This window comes from Pseudophryne corroboree, chromosome 3 (assembly GCF_028390025.1).
Source record: "Pseudophryne corroboree isolate aPseCor3 chromosome 3, aPseCor3.hap2, whole genome shotgun sequence".
NCBI classification, from domain to species: domain Eukaryota; kingdom Metazoa; phylum Chordata; class Amphibia; order Anura; family Myobatrachidae; genus Pseudophryne; species Pseudophryne corroboree.
In genome coordinates this window covers 252,128,069-252,147,108 of record NC_086446.1, presented here as the reverse complement: position 1 = coordinate 252,147,108, position 19,040 = coordinate 252,128,069, and positions in this window count along the sequence as shown.

The window sequence follows — 19,040 nt, the reverse complement described above, 5'->3', positions numbered from 1 at the left end:
TGTTCCAAAGTTCTAGCAACAGCAAGGTTTGATAGATTTTCCTGCTGAATTACTGTAAGTAGTATCTATCAACAGTTCAGTCACAAATTCCAAATCCTGCAATAAGCTCCTTACTTGCACAGAACTCTTCCATATTCAAGAAGACTAGTGGCTAGTGTCATGGCCAGATGAAGCCTTCGGGTGGCCGGAGGCACTTAAGACTGGGGATTTCCTCCTCTTGTCAGCACCACATACTTGGCTGTGCACCTTCATGAGCACAGGCCCTACCTACACAGTGGCACAGAACCCACCTTGTGAAACCCAGTACATCTGCTTCTGCTTCTGGGTTCTCTAAAAGAGGATGAGATGCATGACACAGAATCAGGATACTTTATAACTGGAAGCGGATTCAATACTCCTAGTTGCTGCTCCTGGCACTCAGATGACTCTCAGCACATGGCAGGAACATGGGAAGTCTCTGCTGCATCCTCTCTCCGTCTGCTTACATATTCATATGCACAGTGCCCCAGCCTGCACACCAGTCTCCCCTGCAGGTCATTAAACACATTGTGGTTCTTAGAATCTGTCATACAGAAGAGGGTACAGGTGTCTGCTCAGTAGTCCAACCAGGTGACGGCCCAATCCCACCAAACCTGCAGGGGGGCAGACTCCAGATCCTCCTCTCCAGCAGCACAGGGACAGAACAGATTCTCTCTAAAGCAGCTTGGTAACAGGCAAATTATAAGGAAGAATAAATAAGCTCTAGCTGAAAGACTACAGAGTAGAGACTCCGGAGTATACTGTAATTTACTTAAGTATGACAGGAAAGGCTCTGCCTCACCGCACATCACTGGTTAGGGTAGTATTTGAAATAGCCCACACCACTCCCATTCACAAACAATGCTTTGTGTTTAAAAATGCTGTAACCACAGGATTAGCCCATTTCTTCCTTAAGGCCCATACACACTAGCCAATTTTGATGTGTTTCAAGATGCTGTAACCACAGGATTAGCCCATTTCTTCCTTAAGGCCCATACACACTAGCCGATTTTGATGTGTTTCAAGATGCTGTAACCACAGGATTAGCCCATGTCTTCCTTAAGGCCCAAACACACTAGCCAATTTTGAGCTCAAAGTAGCTCACTTTTGGCATTTTGAGCTACTTTGAGTTCAAACTCGGCCAGTGTGTATGGCCAGGCAATGGGTGATGAGCGCTGATGCATGCTCCCGCATCGTTGCTGGCCGCCACCATCCATTGGGCTGTTTGAACAGCCGAGTGAAGCACTTTCCACAGTCTCCTATTGTGGAAAGTGCTTCACACCCTGTGAACATCGCTGGCACAGTGAAAATAACTCGATGTGTATGCACTGAGCTATTTTCCACCCAGCGATGTTCACATCATCACTGTGCATACATGCTGGGCAAAAATGCCCAGTGTGTATGCACCTTTACTCTTACCACAGTCATTTACATAATTTAAATAAATTTAAAAAAAAAAATAGATTTTAAAAAAAAATATGTTTATTGAAACTACAGAAAATATTAGCAACAGGTGAAAACACAGTGTTCAAGGGACTGATAATAAGAATGGCAAGGTACACAATACCATAATAGACAATGCAGTATAAGTTTAAGAAAAGTGTTTAAAATGGAGGAACACCTTTCTCCACCACCTCCAAATTGTACCAAGTTGTCAAACGTATTACCTGACGGACCTTTTTCCTGGTAGACAGGGGTAAAGTAACCAAATAAGGTAACCAAACATCAAAGAATTTAGGTGCTCTAGTTTCTGCATCCATTGAACATTCAATCCAGTCCATCTGATAGAGAATCGAGAGACGACCAAACATAATGGAAAACGGGATGGGATCGGTCATAATCCACTGTGATAAAATAGATTTTTTTAGACACACAATTCTAGCCAGCAAAAGGAGTATACCCTTCGATAAACTAAGGGAAGGGAAATGATAATTACATAAGGCCCAGGATTTATGTATTGTAAAATATATTTTGAAGTCATTGGTAAGAAAGGATTGAACTTCCGCCCAAAAGGTCTTTACCACAGGGCAGTCCCACATACTCTGAACTATGTCAGCCTCAAGAGCGTTACATTTAAAACAATGTGAGTCGTCAGAAGCACCTGTCAAAAACCAAAGTTTAGGCATGTAGTAGGCTCTATGTAGCAATTTATATTGCATTTCAGCATACAAGGCCGAAACCAGGGCCCTCATTCCGAGTTGATCGCTCGCAAGGCGAATGTAGCAGAGTTACACACGCTAAGCCGCCGCCTACTGGGAGTGAATCTTAGCTTCTTAAATGTGCGACCGATGTATGCGCAATATTGCGATCACAAACGAGTTAGCAGTTTTTGAGTAGCTTCAGACTTACTCTGCCTGTGCGATCAGTTCAGTGCTTTTCGGTCCTGGCTGACGTCATAAACACACCCAGCGTTCGCCCAGGCACTCCCACCGTTTCTCCGGCCACTCCTGCGTTTTTTCCGGAAACGGTAGCGTTTTCAGCCACACGCCCCTAAAACGCCGTGCATCCGCCCAGTAACACCCATTTCCTGTCAATCACAATGCGAACGTCGGAGCGATGAAAAAGCCGTGAGTAAACTTACTTTCTTCATAGCAAAGTTACTTGGCGCAGTCGCAGTGCGAACATTGCGCATGCGCACCAAGAGAATTCTCACTGCGATGCGATGAAAATCGCCGAGCGAACAACTCGGAATGAGGGCCCAGGTGTTTATTCAGAGCAATATTGGACTCAATAATGGTTCTTAAGGGAATATCAGGGATCTAGTGTGCATATATAAAAAGTAAGTGGAAAAAGAAGAAATAGATCTCTGTCTTATTATTGTGTCTAAAGAATTAGTTTTATCTACCAGGCTCAAGTTAGATAATAATTTAGTAATATAACTTCGGACTTGAAAATATACAAATAAAGGGAACTTTAAGAGGGGAAAATGCTCCTTGAGCTGGGACAATATCAAAACCTCAGAGCAATCTTTGTTTATAAATTGATGCACCAGACTTAGACCCCAGAGATGCCAAGACCAAATCACTCCCATCGAATCCCCTTGCTGAAACTCAGAATTGTGTAATAAAGATGAAAATAGAGTGTATGTAAAAGAGAGGCCCTGTGGTTTTCTCAATAATCTCCAACAAGGCATGGAAACTAAAGGGTTCTCCACCAAAGTCAGGGGGAGATGGGAATGGGATTTATGCAACAAAGAAATGAAATTACATGTAGGGCTAAAGGCTTGATCAAAGTCCTTATGTACAACATGGTTGCCACCTTTTATCCAATCCTGCCAGTGCATAATCTTCAATACAAGGGATGTTGAGACCACCCAAATTTAAGGCTTGCTGTAATTTAAACAGTGATATCCTAGGCCCCTTACCAGCCCATATAAACTTGGTCAATGCCGTTTCAATAGTTTTAACGTCACTCGTTATCAAGAAAGGCAGCATCTGTATTGGATATAATAGGTGGGGAAAGGATACCATCTTATATAAATAACAATGACCCATAAATGAAATAGGTAAGTGCTTCCACTTTCCAAAATCCGCTTACATCTGCTGAATAAAGTAAGATATATTAGCGGTGTACAAATTATCTGGAGACACCGGAATGCGCAGACCCAAATATGTCAAGAAATCTCCTGCCCATCTAAAAGGGAAATTTCCCCTCCATCCTCATTTGGTGTCACCATAAAGGGGTAACACTTCAGTTTTATCAAAATTAATTAGGAAACCAGAAATGTCACGAAAATCAGCAAATGTCCTAAGTAAGGAGGGAATGGCTGTTTTTGGATCATTAAAATACAATAAGAGATCATCCGCGAAAAGCAGACACCTTGATCTCTCGTGTTCCTACCAAAATCCCTATCAAAGATGTATCATTAACAAAGGTACGAATCAGGGGGTCGAAGGCCATATTGAAAAGTAATGGAGAAGCCCTGTCTCGTACCTCTTCCAAGCAAAAACGAAGAAGAATTAACACCATTAACCGTGAGAAAGGCAGTAGGTTGTGAATACAACATTTTGAATATGTGAATGAATTGCGGGCCAAATTGTTGTGCATGTAACACCCTCAGAATATGTGGCCAAGAAACCCTATCAAAGGCCTCATCAGCATCACAGCTCACCACAATTGCCTGTTTATTAGCAACTTGTTTATTATGAATCATGGCTGCCAGTAACATGCGAACATTATGCACGGATGAGTGACCACGGATGAATCCATTCCGTGCGGGATGTAGTATATGAGAGAAAAGACATTGGAGGCATTGTGCTATCAGGTTGGTAAAAATGTTTAGATCCTGATTCAGTAATTAGATAGGTCTATAGGACTGAACCAGTGCAGGATACTTACCTGGCTTAGGAAAAACCACTATCCTTGCCTCAGTAAAACCAGATGGTGGAGAGTGGCCGAGTAAAAGAGAATAAAATAGGTCCAATAAATGTGGCATTAAATGAGAGGAGAGAACATAGTGTAGTTAGCTGAGGATTCCGTAATCGGACTTGGAGAAGACCTTCTTAATTGTAGTATGTGAGAGGGCATGAAATATGTTTGAACCAAGTTAGCTAATAACATGCCAGACTTTTTGTATCCCCGGAAAAAATGATTCTGTTGAACATCATATGAGAAATATTCTCGCTCTGTACACAATGCATCATATGCAGCCATTCTGAAGCAAATTAAATCAATTCAAAGGGTTTTACTGATTCCAGGAGACCGATGACGCGAACATTATTTCTTCTGTTTCTGTTTTCACGGTCCTCCAGGTTATCTTGCATAGAGGTTGCCGCTTTTTCCTGTGCAGATAATGCGGTACGTGCTGTTGATAACTCATCCTCTATGTTAGAAATCCTCTGTTCTGCCTCTGAAATACGATAGTCATGTTGTGCAAGTTGTGTGAGGGCAGAGTCCAAGGAGTCCTTTAATGGAGCAAGATTTTGATCCAAAAGTAGAGCTAACACTGTCATCAGCTCCTGTGTTGTAACATAACCAGCGGACTCAACAGCTGATGATTCAAGCAATTGTCCTTTAGGACTAGTACGTGGCCCAGATAACGATGAAGATGGGGAGCTCGCCGTGGGTAGATCTTTTCCTTTCCCCTTGCCAGATTAGCTACCACGAAGAGCCCTAGGAGGTTTTGCCACAAATTTATCCATGAAGATCAAAACTGCGAGCACTTGCGCTAAATTAGTGACAACGTAGTAATAGTACTGGAAAGTCACTGGCAAACCAGTACCAGCAATATCACACTGGTAGAAGCTCTTCCCAATATTATTCAAACAAAACAGTCAGCAGAAGAAAAGATGATATAGGTTGTTTCTTATCAGCCAAAACAAAGTAATTATTCCTGGGCAATATATCACAAATTTATACTGCTGGCCAGCCAGCAGAAAAATATAAACAGTCCCAGTAGTGTGTTAGCGTCTCCGCTGGTCACCTTTTCACTTCCAACCAGGGAGGGGAGAGAGGGTAGGAAGGGGTGATTATTCCCAAGTACTGCAGAATACTGTATCTGAACTGACAGTGTCAGTGTTTGATAACAGGAGATGTAAAGAAAGGTGGGGAATAAAGAGACCCAGAGGATGCTTACTTGCTGCAAAGTGGTTAATCCAGGGTCCCCCACAGCAATGTATCCTCACTAGCAGCCCAGTGAAGCATCTTACAGGGTTAGGGAAGTCAGGGAGAGGAGGCAGCCAGGATGGCGTAAGTGCTGCACTCCTCTGGGACGCCAGGCCGGATCCAAAAAGGTAGTCGCGGCAGCACCCTGTGACACAGGGCAGGATTCCGGCATTGCTGGGGAAAGCAGGAGGTGATACAGTCCCACAAAGCACACACCAGGAGTCAAGTGGTCTGCCGCTGACCGCTAGGTAACACCCGCTCAGAGATGGAAGATGAGCCAGGTGTATGCCGGGTGTATGCAGGAGCTCCGTGGGCTAGCAGCCTCCAGTCAGGTCCAACCACCAGAAGCTTAAATTACATAATTTATGCAGTTATTTATTTAGCAGAACTGCTGTATGATTATGTATGTATCCAGTGCACATAGCTTGCATGATATGTGTTGTATCCAAACAGCTCAACCTAGCAGGGACTCTGTGGTGAGGTAAATAGCTGGGGAGGCACTGACTAGTACCACAGCCAGATTTACACACAATATATGAGCAAAAGGGTACATGTGGGCATTATACGCAGGTGCAGCAGTATATACATGTGGGCATTATACGCAGGTGCAGCAGTACATACTGCTGGAAATTTGGGGAGTTTTGATCAGAGATGTGTGGAAGAGATAGGCAGGGGAAACACTGCCTCACCTGCCATAGACTATTTACTCCAGAGTTTTGACTATAAAAATTATTAGAATAATACACAGAAGATATTTTTAACATTCTTTGTATTTATCATATATTTTTTACAGTCAAAACTCTGGCACAAATGTTAGTATGACAGGAAAGACTCTGCCTCACCCCACCGCACATCACTGCAACCTAGATCAAATAGATATTGTTAGAATCTAAACCTTAAGGGGGTACACACGACTAGATTGCTTAGCAATTAAGAACACATCGCTCCATGGCCCTCATTCTGAGTTGTTCGCTCGCTAGCTGCTTTTAGCAGCATTGCAAATGCTAGGCCGTCGCCGTCTGGGAGTGTATCTTAGTTTAGCAGAATAGCGAATGAAAGATTAGCAGAACTGCTACTAAATATATAACTCCCTGCAGTTTCTGAGTAGCTCCAGACCTTCTCCTAGACAGCGATCACTTCAGTTCGTTTAGTTCCTGGTTTGACGTCACAAACACGCCCTGCGTTCGGCCATCCACTCCCCTGTTTCTCCAGCCACTCCTGCGTTTTTACGGGATGCAGTTAGTTTACCTCCAATCAAAATCCCGACGTTCAAAATCCCGACACCAATTGACCGATGGTCAAAATCCCGACATGGACAAAATACCGACATTTAAAATACCTACAAGGTCAAAATACCGACATGTAAAATGCCAACAGGTCAAAATACCGACATGAGTTTTTCATGATTTTTTAAATTGAAATCAACTTGTTCATACTTTACCATCCCAGTGGACCTGGAGGGGGAATATAATAGTGTGCCGAGCGCAGCGAGGCACCTTGCCCGAAGCATGGCGAGCGCAGCGGTACACTTTATATGGTGTCCATGTTGACTTATGTCGACATACACACAAAAAACAGCCAAAAACGCATGTCGGTATTTTGACCTGTCGGCATTTTATATGTCGGTATTTTGACCTTGTCGGGATTTTGACCATCGGTCAATTGGTGTCGGGATTTTGAACGTCCGGATTTTGATTGGAGGTATTTCATACCGATCCCGTTTTTACGTGGCACGCCTGTGTTTTTTTAGCACACTCCCTGAAAACGGCCAGTTTCCGCCCAGAAACAACCACTTCCTGTCAATCACACTACGATCACTCGAGCGATGAAAAAACGTCGCTCGAGCTTGTGGAAATCTACAAAGTTTTGTGTGAAAGTACTTAGCGCATGTGCGCTGCGTACCATGTGCATGTGCATTTTTGCCTTTTTTTCACTTAATCGCTGCACTGCAAAAATCGGCAGCGAGCAATCAACTCGGAATGACCACCAATGTGTAAGGGTGCAGGCGATAGCGATGCGCTGCCACTTGCGTTGCTATCGCCGGCTCTAGATTGGCCAATCTACTGAGGTCGCTCATTTCACCGCGCTCATTTCACCGCTTAGTGAAATGAGCGGTCCGTCAAAACCAGAGAAAAGTGTAGGAGAAAATGGGAAACATGCCTGCACCCCAAAAAAGTCAAACTAAGTAAGCTATTCAGGTTTGTTAGCAAACCAAAAAAGTTAGCAGTTGGGCAAAACCATGTGCAGTGCAGGTGGGGCAGATGTAACATGTGCAGGGAGATTTAGATTTGGGTGAGTTATGTTGTTTATGTGCATTGTAAATACTAGCTGCTTAATTTCTAAACTGCAATTTAGATTTCAGTTTGAACACACCCCATCCAAATCTAACTGTTTCTGCACATGTTATATCTGCCCCATATGCAGTGAGCATGGTTGTGCCCAATTGCTACATTTTTGGGTTTGCTAACAAACCTTAATATGGCCCAAAGATAGCAAAACAGTATAGAAGTCTATGAGTAGTCATAAAAACTTAATTTATGTCAAATGGCTGTTATATGCATTTTTCCAATTAAGTGGAAAAATTATAGAGAGCAAGTGTTTTTAAGCAAAACGAGTGCTCAATTTAAATTGGAGTTACATAAAAATGGGTTTAGGCATATATTTGGGTAATTTTAAGCCACTTTAAAAATAAAAAGAAGGATTACTCCCACCTGCAAGCCTAAAATCACTTGTCCCACTCATAAAGTTCCCCAATTTCCCTCACTTTGTACTTTTTGTCCCCAAAAATTACATGTTATTGGTTAATTAAAAATAAAAACTTCTGACTTCCGGCCCCGCCCCCGCCCCCAAAGGAGATGGTTGCAGCCAGAAACTGCTCCTGGAAGCCAGCAGCTTTGCCTCCATTTTCAGACCCATTTAAGGGCCCTGACAGCCGGAATTTCGCCACCACTACACTGAGGAGTGTCCCTGGAGTATATGGAGAAGTTTCTGACTTGCTCCATGCCCGGCAAACAACAGCGCCAGTGCCAAGAGTTGGAGAGGTGTGAATCCAAGATGACTTCCTCACAAACACACTCCCAGGCTCCTTTTCCCCCTTCTCCCCTTCTCCAGCAGCTCCACCTCACATTTGCATCCTATGCTGACAGTGTACAGGCTATTAACCACATAACTGACAATTTTCCCCCCCAAAAAAACGCTCCGAAATTGTTGGGTATTTTTATGAGTGAATTAGGTGAAGAACAAGAATTTACCCCTATCCAAAATGTTTAGTTAAAAAAAGTAAAAAATATACAGTATTTTTTTAATATTTCCCCCAAACATCGGAACATCGATCGGGAACATCGCGACCATTGGAGCACTGGAAACATTGTGACAATCGCAGCTTTCATTTTGAAAGCCGGGGCAGCATCCAGGTACAAAGAGGAGGCTTGGGAGGGTTAATTTACACTCCCCATGGGGCTGCTATTGTCTGCGGCCGCTGGAGGGGGGTCCTGCTGTGCTGACCAATCAGCAGTGATCAGCTGCATGGAAATCAGTAGGGGAGAGTGCAGGGAGGCAGACAGAAGCAATGGAGGGAATTTTCCCTTCCCTGCCGCTGCTAACACTGTTTATCTGACTGGTTGCATCCTGTGCGACCAGGTCAGATAAAGTACTTGCAGGCATGATCGCATCTGATGCGACCATGCCAGGCAAATGGTTAAAGATACCATGGCCCCTCTGATGCAGGAACAAGCTGACTCATTCAGGCAGGCTCTGCAGGTGTCTAACAGTAACATTTTACAGCTGCAGAGACAAGTGCAAACTACTGATGACAGAGTGGGAGAAGTGTTCCAGGATGTGTTTACTTTGAAGCAGCAGTATGATACCCTTTACAAACAACATCTGTAAGTTATTAACAATCTGGATAATTTAGAAAATCGCTCTAGAAGAAATAATTTGCGCATTGTGGGTTACTATTCTTCTCATGCGGACACTTAGGGGTGACTGTCCTTATTGTTGATTTTTACACTTATCTACAGTTGGCACGACTACCTCTGTGCTCTCATAATCCTTTTGATTAAATTGCATTTTTCTCTATCGATCTGCTTCGTTACAAATGTAATTATTATTAGAGATGAGCTGGTTCGGTTCTCAGAGAACCGAACCCTACCGAACTTCACTACTCGAGCCCGGCTCGGGTTTTCCCACTTGACTCTGAAACCAGAACAAGGCAAAACATCATCATCCCGCTGTCAGATTCTCGCTGGGTTTGGACTCCATATAAGGAGCCGTGCGTCCCCGCCATTTTCACTCCGGCATTGGAGAGTGTAGAGAGAGGATGTGTCTCCATCCTCAGTGTCCTGCATCAGTTCAGTGGTAGTGTCTTGTGCTGCATAGGTCCAGTGCTGCTGTATAAGTCCAGTCCATTGCAGTGGTGTTGTGTTATCTTGCATCAGTCCAGTGGTGGTGTCCCTGTGCTGCTGTATATGTCCAGTGGTACTGCCGTATATGTCCAGTGATACTGCCGTATATGTCCAGCGGTGCTGCCGTATAAATCCAGTGATCCTGCCGTATAATTCCAGTGGTACTGGCGTATAATTCCAGCGGTACTGGCGTATAAATCCAGTCCAGTGATACTGCCGTATATATGTCCAGTGACACTGCCGCATATGCCCAGCGGTACTGCTGTATAAATCCAGTGATACTGCCATATAATTCAGTGGTACTGGCATATAATTCTAGCAGTACTGGCGTATAAATCCAGTCCAGTGATACTGCCGTATATATACAGTGATACTGCCGTATAAGTCCAGTGGTACTGCCGTATAATTCCAGTGATACTGCCGTATAATTCCAGTGATCCTGCCGTATAATTCCAGTGGTACTGACATATAATTCCAGTGGTACTGGTGTATAAATCCAGTCCAGTGATACTGTCGTATATGTCCAGTGACACTGCCGTATAATTCCAGTGGTACTGCTGTATAATTCCAGTGATACTGCCGTATAATTCCAGTGATCCTGCCGTATAATTCCAGTGGTACTGGTGTATAATTCCAGCGGTACTGGTGTATAAATCCAGTCCAGTGATACTACCATATATGTCCAGTGGTACTGTAGTATAATTCCAGTGGTACTGCCGTATAATTCCAGTGATCCTGCTGTATAATTCATGTGATCCTGCCGTATAATTCCAGTGGTACTGCCGTATAATTCCAGTGATCCTGCTGTATAATTCATGTGATCCTGCCGTATAAATCCAGTGGTACTGCCATATATTTCCAGTGATACTGCCGTATAATTCCAGTGATACTGCCGTATAATTCCAGTGGTACTGGCATATAATTCCAGCGGTACTGGTGTATAAATCCAGTCCAGTGATACTGCCGTATATGTCCAGTGGTACTGCCGTATAAATCTAGTGATACTGCCCTATAATTCCAGTGGTACTGGCGTATAATTACAGTGATCCTGCCGTATAATTCCCGTGGTACTGGGGTATAATTCCAGCGGTACTGACATATAAATCCAGTCCAGTGATACTGCTGTATATGTCCAGTGGTACTGCCACATAATTTCAGTGATACTGCCGTATAATTCCAGTGATCCTGCTGTATAAATCCAGTGGTACTGGCGTATAAGTCTAGTGATACTGCCGTATATTTCCAGTGATACTGCCGTATAATTCAAGTGATCCTGCCATATAATTCCAGTGGTACTGCCATATATTTACAGTGATACTGCCGTATTATTCCAGTAGTACTGCTGAATAAGTCCAGTCCAGTGGTGCTGCCATATAACTTCAGTGGTGCTGTCCTGTGCTGTATATTATTTACTCCAAATAAAGGGGTTATTAATATTTAATCCAAATCCAATATTTAATCCAAATAATTTTCACAGGGTTTGCCCTGTGTGGTGTAGAGGCACGCTCTCCTGCGTGCTATATAACTCCAGAAAAATAATGGAGAACAAAAATTTGAAGGATAAAATAGGGAAAAATCAAGAACCACTTCCTCCTAGTGCTGAAGCTGCTGCCACTAGTCATTACATAGTCGATGAAATGCCATCAACGTTGTGTGCCAAGGTTGATGCTTAATGTCATAGTAGAGGGCATGTCAAATCCAAAAAGTAAAAGTTCAGTAAAATTAACCAAAAAAATAAATTTAAAATGTCTCAGGAGAAACATAAATTTGCCAGTATGCCATTTATGACATAGAGTGGCAAGGAACGACTAAGGCCCTGGCCTATGTTCATGACTAGTGGTTCAGCTTTACATGACGATGGAAGCCCTCATACTCCCACTAGAAAAATTAAAAGAGTTAAGCTGGCAAAAGCACAGCAAAGAAATGTGCATTCTAAGATGGTATCACAAATCCCCAAGGAGATTCCAAGTGTGTCGGCGGTTGCGATACCTGACCTTCCCAACACTGGATGGGAAGAGGTGGCTCCTTCCACCATTTGCAAGTGCTGAAGGGAGCACCCACAGTCCAGTTTCTGATATTCAAATTGAAGATGTCACTGTTGAAGTACACCAGGATGAGGATATGGGTGTTGCTGGCGCTGAGGAGGAAGTTTACGAGGAGGATTCTGATGGTGATGTGGTTTGTTTAAATCAGGCACCGGGGGATACACCTGTTGTCCATGGGGTGAATAAGCCCCATTTGATGCCTGGGGAAAATACCAAGAAAGCCACCTCTTCGGTGTGGAATAATTTCTCCACAAATTCGGACAACAGGTGTCAAGCCGTGTGCTGCCTTTGTCAATCTGTAATAAGTAAAGTTAAGGACGTTAACCACCTAGGAACATCCTCCCTTATACATCACCTGCAGCACATTCATCAGAAGTCAGTGTCAAGTTGTGAAACTTTGGGTAAGAGCGTAAGCAGTCCACTGACAACTAAATCCCTTCTTCCTCTTGTACCCAAGCTCCTGCAAGTCACACCAACTCCCTCAACGTCAACTTCAGTCTCAGTCAGGAATGTCAGTAGTACTGCAGGCCATGTCACTGGCAAGACTGAGGAGTCCTCTCCTAACCGGGATTCCTCTAGAGGATCCTTGAGTGGTAAGCCTACTGCTGCTGTTGCTGCTGTTGTTGCTGCTGGGAGTCGGTCGTCATCCCAAAAGGGAAATTGGAAGACCACTTGTACTACTTCAACTAAGCAATTGACTGTCCAACAGTCCATTGTGAGGAAGATTAAATATGACAGCAGTCATCCTGTTGTAAAGCGGATAACTAAGGCCTTGACAGCTATGTTGGTGTTAGACGTGCGTCCGGTATCCGCCATTAGTTCAGTGGGACTTAGAGAATTGTTTGAGGTAGTGTGTCCCTGGTACCAATTCCCATCTAGGTTCCACTTCACTAGGCAGGTGATACCGAGAATGTACAGAGACGACAGAAAAAGTGTCCTCAGTGTCCTAAAAAATGCGGTTGTACCCACTGTCCACTTAACCAAGGACATGTGGACAAGTGGAACAGGGCAGACTAAGGACTATATGACTGTGACAGCCCACTGGGTAGATGTGTTGCTTCCCGCAGAAACAACAACAGCAGAGGCACCAGTAGCAGCCTCTCGCAAATGCCAACTCGTTCCCAGGCAGGCTTTCCATAAGAGGCACACCACTAACAACCTCTTACGAAACTGAGGGACATCATCGCACAATGGCTTACCCCACTTAGATTGGTAATATCAGACAACAACACCAATATTGTGCGTGCATTACAGCTGAGTAAATTCCAGCACGTCCCATGTTTTGCACATACAATTTATTTGGTGGTGCAGAATTTTTTGAAAAATGACAGGGGAATGCAGGATATGCTGTCGGTGGCTCGAAAAATTGCGGGCCACTTTCGACATTCAAACACCACATGCCGAAGACTGGAGCGCCAGCAAACGCTCCTGAACCTGCCCTGCCATCACCTGAAGCAAGAGGTGGTAACAAGGTGGAATTCAACACTCTATATGCTTCAGAGGATAGAGGAACAGCAAAAGGCCATTCAAGCCTATCCATACACCTACGATATAGGCAAAGGAGGGAGAATGCACCTGACTCAAGCGCAGTGGAGAATGATTTCTGCCTTGTGCAAGGTTCTCCAACCCTTCGAACTTGCCACACATGAAGTCAGTTCATAAACTGCCAGCTTGAGTCAGGTCATTCCCCTCATCAGGCTTTTGCAGAAGCAGCTGGAGAAATTGAAGAAGTTGCTAAGTTGGAGTGATTCCGCAAAGTATGTGAGACTTGTGGATGGATTCCTTTATTCGCTTTGCCAGGGTTCAAGGGTGGTCAATCTGTTGAAATCAGAGCACTACATTTTGGCCACCGTGCTCGATGCTAGGTTTAAAGCCTACATTGTATCTCTCTTTCTGGCAGACACAAGTCTGCAGAGGTTCAAAGACCTGCTGGTGAGAAAATTGTCAACTCAAGCGGAACGTGACCCGTCAACAGCTCCTCCTTCACTTTCTCCCGCAACTGGGGCTGCGAGGAAAAGGATTAGATTTCCTAGCCCACCCACTGGCGGTGATGCAGGGCAGTCATGAGCGAGTGCTGACATCTTGTCCGGACTGAAGGACCTGCCAATGATTACTGACATGTCTACTCTCACTGCATATGATTCTGTCACCATTGAAAAAATGGTGGAGGATTCTATGAGTGACAGCATCCAAGTAGGCATGTCAGACATTCCGTACGTATACTGGTAGGAAAAAGAAGCAATTTGGATGCCCTTTCACAAACTGGCTTTATTTTACCTAAGTTGCCCCACCCCCCTCCAGTGTGTACGCCGAAAGAGTGTTTAGTGCAGCCGGTAACCTTGTCAGTGATCGGCGTAGGAGGTTACTTCCACAAAATGTGGAGAAGATGATGTTCATCAAAATGAATTATAAATTCCTCCGGGAAGACCTTTACTAGCAATTGCCTACAGAAAACACAGTGACCTGTGATGGTGGATTCCAGTGGGGACACATTAATACTTTGTGATGAAGTGGATGTACACACTGAAAGGGGTGAGTAATCAGAGGATGAGGATGAGGTAGACATCTTGCCTCTATAGGGCCAATTTGTGCAAGGAGAGATTGATTGCTTCTTTTTTGGTGGGAGCCCAAATAAACCAGTCATTTCAGCCACAGTCGTGTGGCAGACCATGTCTCCAAAATTATTGGTTTGTTAAGGTGTGCATTTCCTGTTTATACAACATAAGGGTGGGTGGGAGGGCCCAAGGACAATTCCATATTGCACCTCTTTTACTTCTTTGCATCATGTGCTGTTTGGGGACTGTTTTTTTAAAGTCCCATCCTGTCTGACACTGCCGTACAACTCCAAGTGTACTGCCGTATAAGTCCAGGGGTACTGCCATATAAGTCCAGTCTAGTGGTGCTGTCTTGTGCTGCATCAGTCCAGTGGTGGTGTCTTGTGCTGCCATAAGTCCAGTGGTGGTGCCCTGTGCTGTATATAATTTAATCCAAATAAAAGGCTTATATACATTACTTATATTATTATCCAAATCATTTTTACAGGGTTTGCCCTCTGTTGTGTAGGGGTACGCTCACCTGTGCTGCATATTATTATAATAGCTCCAAATAAAAGGGTTATTATTATCCAAATTAATTTTACAGGCTTTTGGCGTGTGTGTGTGTGTGTGTGTGTGTGTGTATATGTGTGTGGTTTAGGGGTACACTCTCCTGTGCCACCAATATTGTGCGTGTATTACATCTGGGCAAATTCCAGCACATCCCATGTTGTTTGTGCCGCACACTTGTGTCACTTAGCTTAGTAATACAGCTACCTCATTGCACCTCTTTTACTTGTTTGCATGATGTGCTGTTTGGGGACTATTTTTTTTAAGTGCCATCCTGTCTGCCACTGCAGTGCCACTATTAGATGGGCCAGGTGTTTGTGCCGCACACTTGTGTAGCTTAGCTTAGTTATACAGCTACTTTATTGCACCTCTTTTACTTCTTTGCATGATGTGCTGTTTGGGGCCTAGTTTTTTTAAGTGCCTTCCTGTCTGCACTTTCAGTGCCACTCCTAGATGGGCCAGGTGTTTGTGCCGCACACTTGTGTCACTTATAGTCATCCAGCCACCTCGGTGCAACCTTTTGGCCTAAAAACAATATTGTGAGGTGTTCAGTGTTCAGAATAGACTGGAAATGAGTGGAAATTAAAGTTATTGAGGTTAATAATATCATCGGTTCAAAATTACCCCCAAATTCTGCGATTTTAGCTATTTATATGTTTTTTTTTTTAAATCATCCAGATCCAAAACCAAAACACGAAATGGTGGTTTTGTCAAAACCAATCCAGATAAAAAACACAAGGATGGAACCAGAACCAAAACCAAAACACAAAACACGAAAAGTGCCCGCAGCACATCTCTAATTATTATTATGACTTGCTGTGCTTCTCTCATGCTGCTATGATGATTAATTGATATGTTGTTGGTGGTGACGATTATTTCGTTACTGGTTATATGATCTCTTTTTACCTTACCCGATTTTTTTTATGTGTATCCGTTTTTCTTGTTCATTGAGGGCGCACTGCATTTATTAGCTGCGGCTCCATTGAGCCCTTTCCTCCGTGTTATGCTTCCTGTTCATATTGAAGTTTTTCTTTTATATTGCCTCGAAGTCCTATTTCTTGGCCTGCAAGACAGCTGTTATCTTGCTGAAGCAGCCCCCCCCCCCTTCCTTCATGGCTCTCCATTTTTCTTAACTTGATAATTTTTATTAGAAATGTTGTTCCGTTAAACACGGAAAGGGAAGAGGGTACAGAAAAAAGAGAAGGGAATATGGGGAGGGGTACAGGGGAAGGGGAAGGAGTCAAGTCCAGATGTCCAAAACATAAACACATAGTTGCATAGTGTATACACATACACATAATGTAGAAAGAAAAAGGAATACAATTTTTTTTAATAATAATAATCACATTTATTCCGAATCGAATAACAAAGTCGCTCCAACGCGCGAGGCTGAATACTCCTGCCAACGGATGGCACATAAAAGAAGGAAAAACAAGAAGAAAGAAATTTCCAATGTGTAGTAGTTCTTTAAGACGTAATCAGAGTTATACAGCGGGAATGTGGGATGTGAATTCTCCCCTCCTCCGTGTCTGTGTAAGATATTCTGGGACCACCCGGAAAGTGTATCAGTCAGAATTAACCAAATGCTCACTTCTTGCTTACTTTGACAAATGTATGTAGACTCCTATAAAGGTATCTTTCAAACTTCTAAGAGTAAAGCTTCACTCTCAAAAGATTCCTGATGTCTGCGATTGCTCTCCAGGATGCAGAACATGGGAAAAAATACACAAAAAACAAATCCAATGAGTAGTATTTCTTAGACACCCATTGCAATGGGTATGATGGATAAGGGAAGAAATGGAAAAATGAAAATAAAAGTAAATCCCTTTTTACTTTGTGTTTTTATATCACGTAAGGGGACCACCCAAACACAAGTGATAAATAATGAATACCAGATGCTCACTGTTAGGCTTACATATAGGCAGGTGAATGGACACACATAAAGGTATCTTTCAAACTTGAAATAATAGATGTTTATAAAAGATTCTTAATATAACGCGCTTACACGTGATCTTACTTGAAGAATACGTGGTATGTTCACGTAGCGGGTTCTTTCAAATTATATATGTAGTCAATTTCCACCAATAGACGTACTCATAGCAAACGGGTTTTATTCCATAAAAATAAATAAAATATATACATTAAAAATAATGAGAGCCTGGGTCACCTTGCCTCGGCAGTTGTAGTAATCCCAAAAGGGGGCAAGAAACATATGAAGGGTCCAAATGGTCTTACCCAAAACTGCTGGGAGCCGCCAAAAGACAAGGGTCACCAAGTTCTTAACAAACAAGCATGCCACCAACGCGTTTCGACTACTTTAGTCTTCCTCAGGGTGATAGTGAAGGTGAGGATCCCAGAGCAATCTATTTATGCTCTGTGAGATCCCACCTCTTTGAATAGCATAATGGAGGAAATACAGATATATAGTTAAATAACAGCCACAAGAAAAGCCCATATGAATGGCCATGGCACAACAATATACAACAGATATATAATTTACATAATAAAAATCATACAGAGGTTAAATTCATCAAATATACAGCAAAAACGGGTTGTCATAGCAACCTATATGACTAGACAATGGTAGTCATTTCCTTTCTCCGTGTTTGAAATGAAACGGAGCCGGCGTGGAACGCATACTGCGGGGCAACGTGATGTACACAGGAAGTCCGGATGACGTACTTCCTCCCTAATGCGTTCCACGGATGTGAAATCCCAGAAATGTGCGTTCCACCTTTACGGGATTGTGGTAGCGCATCCTAAAAGCCTTTTTCTTATTATTAAAATAAACAGTGAGAAAACAGCCACACAGTTTGTGATAATAAACAAATGAAATGCCTTTGTTTCTGAAGGTTATATGGAAAGGGAGGTGTGCCTTGATGTAATAACGAACGTGATGTACAATAAGGGAGTTTTAATGTACACGTCTATGTCACTGATCCCAGGGGCTTAAAAGTTAATGAAATAATACACAAGTTGCTTGGTTGAACATTCCTTATCTGGGGTTGTGTGTGTTACAAATCCCATAACTGTATTTATTAATGTTACATGAATCGGGTTGTTGTGGCAACCTATTAGGGATAGCCAATAGGATTCACTTCCTGGATAAGTGCTCTAAATGAATAAAGTTAATGTCGGGTGCTCATTACACATTGAAGGGTAAATTACCTAATTCTTCCCCGTTGTATTCCAACAAAAGAATCACCGATGTATATATTCCAGTTAGATGGGATAATCAAAACCTCCTTCTTTTATATTATAAAAAATAAGCAAACCTTATGTGGAATACAACGGGGAAGAATTAGGTAATTTACCCTTCAATGTGTAATGAGCACCCGACATTAACTTTATTCATTTAGAGCACTTATCCAGGAAGTGAATCCTATTGGCTATCCCTAATAGGTTGCCACGACAACCTGATTCATGTAACATTAATAAATACAGTTATGGGATTTGTAACACACACAACCCCAGATAAGGAATGTTCAACCAAGCAACTTGTGTATTATTTCATTAACTTTTAAGCCCCTGGGATCAGTGACATAGACGTGTACATTAAAACTCCTTATTGTACATCACGTTCGTTATTACATCAAGGCACACCTCCCTTTCCATATAACCTTCAGAAACAAAGGCATTTCATTTGTTTATCATCACAAACTGTGTGGCTGTTTTCTCACTGTTTATTTTAATAATAAGAAAAAGGCTTTTAGGATGCGCTACCACAATCCCGTAAAGATGGAACGCACATTTCCGGGATTTCACATCCGTGGAACGCATTAGGGAGGAAGTACGTCATCCGGACTTCCTGTGTACATCACGTTGCCCCGCAGTATGCGTTCCACGCCGGCTCCGTTTCATTTCAA